The sequence below is a fragment of the Eurosta solidaginis genome, chromosome 3, assembly GCF_040869045.1.
Source record: "Eurosta solidaginis isolate ZX-2024a chromosome 3, ASM4086904v1, whole genome shotgun sequence".
NCBI classification, from domain to species: domain Eukaryota; kingdom Metazoa; phylum Arthropoda; class Insecta; order Diptera; family Tephritidae; genus Eurosta; species Eurosta solidaginis.
Window position 1 is genome coordinate 11,347,833 of NC_090321.1, and position 8,653 is coordinate 11,356,485.

Genomic DNA, 8,653 nt, shown 5'->3' on the forward strand with positions numbered 1-8,653 from the left:
CCACTGGAAGGCTGCCGTGGGCAAGGGTATGATAATGGCAGTAATATGAGCGGTTATTACAAAGGAGCGCATAGTCATATCCTGAGAGATAACTCCCTGGCAATATTTGCACCTTGTGCTTGTCATAGTTTAAATTTATGTGTAGTGCAAGCTGCTGATTGTTGTGCAGAAATTGTATTATGCAGAAATTTTATAATATCTTTAGCGCAAGCCCTCAGAGATGGGAAATTCTCAGGGCAAAAACTAATTGCTCCTTGCACAGCATGTCACAAACACGATGGTCTGCTCGTGTGGATAGTGTGAAACCTTTCGCAACACACATTCCCCAAATATTGAAAGATATTGATGAAATCAAGCTTTTGAATCTGAGTTCAGAAACAGTAACGGATTTGAAAGGTATTGAAGCATATATGGGGAAATTTTAGTGTATCCTCTTAGCCTCCATTTGGCTCAAAGTGTTCACGGTAATCAACCATCGAAATCTGGTACTGCAAGCTAGAAATGCCACACTGGACGTGGAAACAGAAAATATACGTAGCCTGATGATGAGTTGAAGAAGTTCAGGGATCAATGGTCGATCATACTTCAAGAATGTAAGGTTATGGCAGGGAGTATAGGAGTTGTGAATGTCTTCGCATAGAAAAGGAAGATAAGAAAGCGCCAGTTCGATGAATTACCTGACGAATCACCTGAGTGTGATTCCGAAACTCAATACAAACGGCAAGTTTTTTACGTTCTTATTGACTGCTTGATTGGTAACATGACAAGACGTTTCGAAGCCGTAAATGACATTGCGATTAAATTTTGCTTTTTGTAGAAGTATCAGGATCTGCCGGAAGAAGAGCTCAGAGAAAAGGCAGCGGCATTCTGCACGATTTATGGTATTGATATTTCTACGAATCTAATAAATGAAATCATTCATCTCAAAGCCATCCACTTAGCGAAGTTGGGATGTGATTCGCTGCCACCATTTCAACTTCTGAACAAATTTCATGACTTGAAGATGGAAATATTATTTCCGAACATTTCCAAACATTTCCAATCAGTGTGGCTGAAGGGGGCGTTCTTTTAGTCATTGTCTCGCGTGAAAATTTTTTTAAGCTGTACTATGAGCCAAAATCGCTTGACAAGCTTTGGAACATTGGCGTTGGAGTCCAGCCTTGCTCGCAGCATTAGTTTTGAATCGATAATTTCCATATTCGCAGACCAAAAAGCACGGAAGGTTTTTCTTGGCTGAATCAAGCTCTTAAATGTACATATTTAGAAAAAGTTATTGTAAGCAAATGAAACAATGAACCCTAACATTTCATTTATGTAAGTGCTCCAATAAATCTTATTTTATATGAAATAAAACTGACAATGTGAATTGAAAAATGTATGTATGTTATTGTTATTTTCTTTACTGGGTTGAGTTTATTTTTTAGGGGTCCGTAAACGCGCACTGTCCCAGGGGCCCGGCTCGGTTCTCTGCGGCCCTGAATACTTTTTGTATTTTTTATTTGGTACTTTTATCAGCACTGGGTGTGTACATTTCATACTTATATAATTTTAATAAAACAATGTACTTAATAATACAATGTAAATAAATGTTATGTTTAAACATTAAAGACACGAAGTGAAAATTTCTGAAAGTGAGCAACAAAGATAATTTTATTATTTGATAGCTATCGATAATACAAACAAATGCTCGTCTTCGATTTCTCCAAAAAATACTGTATCCTTAACTATCGCCATTTGAATTTTCTTTGTCCTTTTTCTTTTAAAGTTGAATAGCAGCCGATAGGCTGCACCGATTTTGACAATTCGGTAAAAGTCTAGTTGAGGGGTCGATTGCTAATACGCTACCAAGAATATCAAGAGAGGTGTCAAACGACGCGTATAGACCTCACTATTAATAATCCGCCGGCGGAAAAGAAAAATGTTAACTCCTTCAAAAGATATTAAACAAAAACCTAAAAATTACACGCGGGTCCCTCCGAAACTGGGGGTGTTATACATAGTATTTTTGCGCGAACACCTTTCTGCATTGGCGGCCATCGGCCGGCTTATACACAATTACCTTGGGTGCGCCCAACACCGGTTTGGAGACCAAACCTATATCTGCGCCAAACACTTATGTTTACAATTTTTTTTGTGGGTACAAAACATTACAACAACCACATGAAAATAGCCAACTTCAACTGCGCCTGCCTTAATATCGTTTTAATTTCAATCTTTTTCTTATAAAATCTCTACTCAGCTCAGTATAAATCTAAGTTCAAAACGTTGTATTTTATAAAATTTCAAAAAGAAATTAATCAATTTTAAATAGGAAGTTCAGAATTTTGTGCAAATGGTCTAGCATCATTGTATTTGGTGTACTTTATTTACAGAATACACCAACAAAATATTCAGCTATGCATTTGCTACGTCCTTGCAAACAAGCAACATCAAAACATGAAGTACGTTTTATCAACAGAATAGCAAATCAACAACTGTCAATCCAAAACAAGTTGTGCAAATTAAAACAGTTGTTCGCGAACTCCAGCTTATATTTGCTATTGCAACCATTTCCAATACCAAATGCCCAACTCTGAACTGTCTTCGTAATGTTTTTTGAAAGTTTAATTTTCGCAGCTACCGTAGCGAAGAGTTTTAGTAAATAATCACACAAAAGTTATAAGCAATAATTATGAACAAGAAGTATATTTAATTTAATGTACATATGTATCTGCATAGTCCATTTAAACCATTTATTTATTTTTTTTTATTATTATTTTAAGACTAACAGCAAACCGTAAATTGCTTAACTATTTATGTCTGAACGGGAATAATTTTTTAGTCAATTTTAAAAATAAATTGTTTAACAATTTGTCTGTCTGAATGCCGTATTAATAATTTTGTTTTCATCTATTAATATACATATGTACGTACGTACATACATATATATATTAGGAAGAAGCAAATACGGAATTGAAAATGAAATTTTTCTTTTCACTTTGATATAACACTTTGAACGTTTATTTCAGCTTAAGGCCTAAAATCACAGATCATAAATAACAGTTGCCGAAACCGGTATTTTCAATTAAAACAGTTATTTAATGAACACTCTTTAAATAACTATTAAATGCCAATAGTGCTGGTTTCGGTTTCGATTACCGAAAAAATATAAATCACGCTATCTTAAGACGTACATACATACGATATATGTATGTTAGCTTATAGATTAGCCAAAAATTAATAACTAAAGGGCCAATTAAACTTCCTTAACCCTAACGCCATAGTCGTAACCATATCCATATCCATAACCATCTCCAATGTGATCGATTAATGGTGCCTGAACCTAAAAGTCGTGAAAATTTCATAAAAATGAAGAAAACGCAAAAAATTACAAACATATTCCACAAAAAATAAGTCTCTTAGTCATGACGTATCCAAAACAATGAATAAAATCTACAAAAAGTTATTAAATTCACCAACTCAAATATTTTTAGGTTATGGATATGGCGAGAAACCAAAAACCAATTGGTTGGCTATGGTTGATTTCCATAAGGTAGGTTCGATCAGCTGTTTTATCTGGTTATGGTTTTATGGTTATAACTCACCATTAATTGGCCCTTAACCCGTGAATTGTTTATGTGCTTGCGCAAATGTGGCATACATTTTTTATGGGCTTATATAAGAAAAGGAATGAAAGAAAAAGAAAATAAAAAAGAGGAGCAATAAGGAAAATAAGTAAAGGTAAGGAAAGGAAAGAAGAGGATAACAGCCGATATACAAAATAGTCTTGATATGATCAAGTTAATAACGGATAATGAATCCGGAATGATCCCAAGATGATTCCATAATGATCTCAAAATAGTGCCGACATAAGCCCAAAGTAGTCCCGAAATGTTCCCAAACACCTTCCCTAAATCATATGGAAATAATACCTAACAAATCCCAAAAAAATATCCAAAATAACTCCGAAATGATTTTAAAATAGTCCCGAAATGATTCCAACATTACTACAAAAAAGTCTCGAAATGATCGCAAATTTATCTCCGAACTGTACAAAAATTATCCACAATAGGTTCTAGGAATACCTAGTCCCTGCAGGATCCCAAAAATATACGATCGAGATTTAGTATGGTGTTTCTGATTTTAATTTTCTGAAATAACAATTATTGGCAGACTCTGTTAAGTTTAGGTTATGTTAAGTCTAACAGGGCTGAAGAGAGATTTACCATTAACAAAACCTATTTCGGTAGCAAAATAACATTAAAAAACGAAGGAATGAATCTTGCTGTAAAGAAAGTGAAACAACACCTTTTAGTCGTTTAAGTTTTTTTGTTTTTATTTTTACAAGACAAATGTTTGTTTGTTTGAAAATAAAATAAGCATATATGCCCTTATTGTTCTCAGATATCGGTGTGGTTAGCCGTCATAAACTGAATTGCTTTTTCTGGTTAACTGCATAAAATTAAACTGGCTTAAGTTTTAGTTTAAATTAGCATTAAAAAGCTGGCGCTTGCGTCGAAGAAATTGAAAGCAGTAGAAAATTATATACATAAAAATATAGGCGGCCACCGTGGTGTGATGGTAGCGTGCTCCGCCTATCACACCGTATGCCCTGGGTTCAACTCCCGGACAAAGCAACATCAAAAATTTTAGAAACAAGATGTTTCAATTAGAAGAAAATTTTTCTAAGCGGGGTCGCCCCTCGGCAGTGTCTGGCAAGCGCTCCGATTGTATTTCTGCCATGAAAAGCTCTCAGTGAAAACTCATCTGCCTTGCAGATGCCGTTCGGAGTCGGCATAAAACATGTAGGTCCCGTCCGGCCAATTTGTAGGGAAAAATCAAGAGGAGCACGACGCAAATTGGAAGAGAAGCTCGGCCTTAGATCTCTTCGGAGGTTATCGCGCCTTACATTTATTTTTTTTTTTTATAGTCGCAATATTATTTTATTGCAAATTTTTTTTAATATGTTACGTATACGCACCGGCACTCATATTTTCAGGTGGGATATACTTCCGTGTAATTGGTTGATGTTTAATTAAACAACGTGCTTATCAATAAAAAATATTATAGCGAATGATATCAAGTATATTACATCACCAGGCCCGACGAGAGGGGGGAGGGGTTACCCCGGGCCCGGGGATTCTGAGGGGTCCACGATTTAGAGGTACTAAGACATTTTTTTTTAATTCAGGAGACTTTAGTTGTTCCATGTACAATTTTTAAGCCGAATTTTAAAAGCAACGAATATCTGCATTTCGTTTTAATATTATAGTGAAGTGTGAAAAATAAAAATCTATATATATATAAAGAAAGGCTAAAATGTGTGTTAGTTGGTCGCCGGTGTTTGAAGAAATGCGTCTGTCGATTTTGTTCAAACTTTCACCCAAGTGCGCATACCTCACGCGGTGGTTATTACATCCCACTCAGCATTTAGGTGATTCAATTTTGAATTTCCCTACATATCAATACAATTTGATTACTCTTTCTGACTAAATAATGAGTTATCATACAATTGAACAAAAGAAATAATCAAATATGAATACTTTTGATGATGAAAAACTGAAAAGCATTTTTCGATCACTTTTTGGAATCATTTTTGAAGTCCTTTATTGACTAAATTTTAATATTTCATAAAAACCAACAAAAAGAATAATCAAATATGCTTACCTTTGATGATCAAAAACTGAATATAGTTTTTCAATCACATTTTGGAATCATATTTGAATCAAATGTGTTTACTTTAGGTGATCAAAAATTTATAATCATTTTTCATTCATATTTCTGAATCTTTTATGAATATATTTGTTGACTGAATAATGAATTTTATACTTGTTGAAATTTTACTTTTCATTAAAAATTTTATTTTTTTCACATACACATTTTTTCAATCATAAGCTAAGAAAAAATATATAAAAATTTTATTATTTATGCAAAAGATATTCTTCAAGACAAAAATAATGTAATGCTGCTCGTGAACGAAGATTCCCCAAACAATTTCTCCCCTTCAGCTTCCCAGAAAATACATAATGATTGGACAATACATAGGTTGTGAGCTATTTGAATCCCAGGTAAGTGAAACTATCTTGACATACCTGGATACGGCTTCAACATCCCGTATCGTATCCGTATTTTAAGTTGCAGACGATAATGCTGATGTTGGTTGTTGTAGTCGCAGGTGTATATCGGTCAAGTTTGTTCGCCAGTTAGCTGTGGTTCGAATAGCTCACTTTCGCATGCTTTCTTCCCCTTATGAAATAAGATTATTATGTAGTATCATATTTTGAATGAGATATGAAGAATAAATACATTATAATGGCATTCAAAAATGATTCAAAAATCTCAACCAAAACGATTGAAATATATTCACAAATATGATCAGAAAATGACTGTGAAAAGCAGTCAAATATTACTCTAAAACTATTAAAGCTCAATTTTACAATGATATCAAATATGTATAAAAAGCGTTTCGAAATAGGAATCATAAATGATTATTCAGGAATAATCACATTTATGGTACATTTTTCTCCCGACGATCCGTTAATTTTCGAACAGAAAATGCTTTTAAATTTGAACGTTTTTAATCATCTTGGGGTATGATATTTAAATATTTTTTGATCAAAATTTTAAAAAAATGCTGGCTGGGATAGGTTTGGTTGCGATCGACGTACAGGGTCTAGAGATATAGGCCGAGGGGAGGGCAGAGTTAGATGGAAAAAGCTTATTAAATGTATGCGGGGCCAAATTTAGGGCAGAACAAAGTGTGCCGGGTCTGCTAGTAAAATAGTAAGGATTAGTCTATTCGAAAAAAAAAAAAATTTAAGTATTGTATAAGGATTTGTAAAACGGCAAGTTATTTAGTTCAGAGTTAGTTTAAAAACTTTGTCAAAAATGTATAACTTTAACCCCTCCCTAAGCTGTTCCTTATCATACTACTTTTTGCAAAATTTCACTCGAATTGCTTACCCCTTAGAACTGTCACGTTGCGGGTCGGAGGAGGAAACAATGGAGAACGTCCTGTGCTTGTGTTCTGGAGGATCTCACGGATGGGCCCGTTTAACCTAACCTTATCGCATTTTTTGCAGAGCGGTTTAGTCTTCTATGGAATTTTTCTCATAAATACTTAGAACATACCTATGTACATACATACATGCACATTTGTACGAATATATATGTACATACATACATATTTAAATAAATGAAATCCTTTTTCAAAATTTTTTGATTAAATCAGTTTCCAATACTACATATATACATACATATGTATGTATGTATTAAGCCGTTCGTTAAAATCGCTTTTTTTTGAAAATATTAAGTTTTCCGGCCTAATATACGACTGATGACAATGCAATAATTTAATGCTGGGGTGACAAAAGGTCAACGGACATAAGTTCAGTTAACTTATGACCACTTCAAAGGGGTCATAAGGCCAATTTACCTTATGGCCATTTAATAAGGTCAATTGGTCATAAAGTGGCTAATGTGCCAATTGACTTTAGGTCCCTTCAAAAATTGGTGAAGTGACTATTTACGAAATTTCCGTGTGACCATTTCGGGAAGAAGACCATAACCATATTTTTATTGAAGTAAGACGAACGTAAAAAGAAGCTCCGCAGGATCAATTTTGCGTTAATTTGCAATAGCTTTTTTACTTAATTTATTAATGGAGTGAAATAAAAATATAGGAAAATTAGCGCCGCAGAACTTTTTATCCCAAATTTTCTTTAGGCGCAAACATCAACAGTACATGTCCCACATGTACAAGCAATTGACCGACATCTGAACGTACACGAAAACATTCAAATCTACAAACAAAGTACATCGCACTAAAAAATTAAAAATAAATAATAGTTGGAAAAACTAAAAACTTACGCTTTTATAGGTAACCGAACTAAAAATTAGAAAATAATTTTTAATCACAAAGATTTAATGTTACATTAGTTCAAGGTAAAATAATTTACTCAACATAAAATTTAAGTTATTAACAGAATTATCAGCGTATATTAAATTTTACAATTATTCTATTTGCAGCTTTTATGAAAATAAAATAAAATAAACCCCATGCTTTTTCCTCTGAATTTGATTGTTCTGTTAATAACTTAAATTTTATTATAGGTAATTTTATTTTGAGTAAATTATTTATGATAAATTATTCAACCTTCTACTAATCATCATATATATTGTAACGAATTTAGTGCAATTCCGCTTATTTGCAACCTTCTGCTAACGTTCGAATCACTAAACTGTTGAATAAATAACTCCAATATTCAATAATGCAAAATGGGTTTTGTTAGACTACTTTCACAATAACACTTCTACTTCTCAACAGATAGCGTGCTTAAATCAAACTGATTTCATTATTGCTCAGCTTGTGCTCTTTTATACTCTTCGATCTCCTCGTTCCATACTTCTAGGCATTTCTAGAATTTACTTAGTTACCAGCTATAAAATTATAACTACAGATGCACGTTTATAGCTTCTCATATGCGCGTGTATATGTGAGTGATACTTCGATCGATGATTGCCTACTTTTGGGAGTATATATGCATGTGTTTGTGCGTTTCTCTCCGCTGCTTGTATGGACATACATACGTGTACACATAATGATTAATTTGTTTACGTACACACTTTATTGTTGTTGTGGCTTTATTTACTTAGTTTCAGATTAGTGATGTGA